At 47.0% G+C, this 2,032-nt stretch overlaps 1 protein-coding gene across 1 annotated transcript in view; it reads right to left on the bottom strand.

The window, feature by feature from the left end:
• The window catches only part of LOC102485716 (metallothionein-4), a 25,983-nt gene extending 24,719 nt beyond the window's left edge, over nucleotides 1-1,264 (bottom strand). Inside the window, exon 1 of the mRNA XM_006148394.1 lies at nucleotides 493-1,264. The gene's annotated coding sequence lies outside the window, so the exon portion shown is untranslated. The remainder of the gene's footprint in view (nucleotides 1-492) is intronic.
• Between the last annotated feature and the right edge of the window lie 768 nt (nucleotides 1,265-2,032).

The raw sequence follows: 2,032 nt of genomic DNA, 5'->3' as shown, positions 1-2,032 counted from the left end.
AAGATGGGACATAGCAGAGGGTGGGGGATGGGGAATCAGGGATGGCAAGACAAAGGGCAAGGTATGCAAGATGTAAGAATTGGAAAATTATTTGCTGAGAACATGTATGTGGATGTGCTTGATTGAGACAATGCACAGTGTATTTTGATGGAAAATTCATTTGTGTGTTGTGATGGTGTAAAGTGAATTAATAAAAATAAATAAATAAAATAATTTCAAAATAATAATAATAAATAAATTTAAAAATTGAACAAATAATTCTTTAAAAAAAAAAAAGATGGGACTTAAAGGGGTCATAAGAGTCACGGGAACAGATAACCAGGGGGTCAGGAATACTCCCCTCCATCGGAGGAAGTGGTGCTTAAGATGAAAACTGGACATTGAGCAGGAATTAGCCGGTGGAGGGAAGGGTGAAAGACTATTGCAGACAGAGGGAGCTTCCGGGTCAGAGGCTGGAGGGGAGGCCAGAGGGCAGTGCCAGTAGTCACAGACCTGAGAGACGTCCATGCTGGGGCCCCAGAGATAAGTCCAAGCAGTGGGCTGAGAGTTAGGAGGTGGATAGGGGCCAAATCACACAGCCTTAGGAGCCAAGACAAAGTTTCTTCTTCTTCTTCTTCTCCTTCTTCTTCTTCTTCTAACACTTTGCGAGGAATAGGGTAATAAGAAGTTGCTGAGTTTCAACCCAGAAAGAAATGTTAGGATTTGATTTTGCAGAGCTCAGTAGTTAACTTGCTTGTTTCATCTTCTTAAAGGGAAAGCCTGGCCAATGAGCTGCTTCTAATTCTGCTCTTCTCTGATCACCAAATCTCTCCTCTGTAGTTTTTCTACATCCCAAGACACCAGCACCTCACCTGCAAGGTAGGCGCGACTGTGAATCCATTTGGGATGCCAACACTGGCTTAAAGGGGCAGAAAAGGGCAGAGTAAGGACTTGAACCCCAGTCTATCTGGTTGTAAAGCCTGGCCCTGTGCACAATGGAGGCGTGGTCAAGATAATGGCTGACACCTGGAAATGACCCAGCTCAGCCAGTAGAAAAATCCCCTCTCCGTGAAGCTCTCCTTGCAGATGCTCGAAGTGGGGAAACCCTACCTCTAAATCGACGCCTGCGCGGAGACTCACTGGGTTGCGCGAGCTGAAGCTCAGCTCGGAGCTCATTTGCATATTAATGAGGCGAAGTTGCCTGGGCTCATTAAGGAAGGCCTGACCTCCGGATTCTTAGGATACCAGCTTTTGTTCAATCTTTCCTCTTTCCGAGAACACTGAGGTGGTTCCTGGAGTAGAAGGGCACAAAGGCGCCTTTCAGGATCTCCTGCTTCTGTTCCCACCGCAGCTTATAAAGACGTGGGGAGAAAACAGAAACCCAGAATGACTAAGACATATTGCTTCTCAGGGGTGGGCAGGCGGGCACGTTGCAGAGTCCCAGGACAAACCTGCTGCCATGGGACAGGGAGGCAGGTCCGAGCTGAGTCACATCCCAGCACCTGTGGTAAATTATCACCCTTGGGTTTATAGCTAGAAAACTCAAAAGGAGACAAGAATCGTTGGTCGTGATGAGACGCACGATGGCCCGAATGCCCCTGAAGATCTATACCTCTTCATTTCAGCACCGGGAGCGTCCATGTCAGCCTGGGATTAACGCTGAGGGGTTCTTCACCGGAGGAATGTGGTAGAAAGTGTAGACCAGTCATATAAATGCAGGAAGAGCTCCCAGAGGGAAGAACTAAGGCAGATAACTTTCCGAGCAAATGGTAAGATACTCGCTCACATTTGCAATAATAAAAATGCATATTAAAACGATAATCAGATAGCTTTTCTTTTGGGCTACAGGACATGTGTGCTCCCGAGAAAGAGGGAGGGAGGGAGAGAGAGAGAAAGAGAGAGAAAAAGAGGTGGAAAGCACCCTTCAAGGCAGGTGGCCATACTGAATCCCTTCTCCACTCTTCTCTTGGGATTTTGGGCACACATGCACATGCACTCGGCGTGTTTCTCAAGCTAGGTCCAGGACTCGAACTGCCCAAATTCTAAGGGAATA

The sequence above is a fragment of the Tupaia chinensis genome, unplaced genomic scaffold (assembly GCF_000334495.1).
Source record: "Tupaia chinensis unplaced genomic scaffold, TupChi_1.0 Scaffold000235_1, whole genome shotgun sequence".
NCBI lineage: Eukaryota > Metazoa > Chordata > Mammalia > Scandentia > Tupaiidae > Tupaia > Tupaia belangeri.
This window is presented reverse-complemented; position numbering and strand designations above follow the sequence as displayed.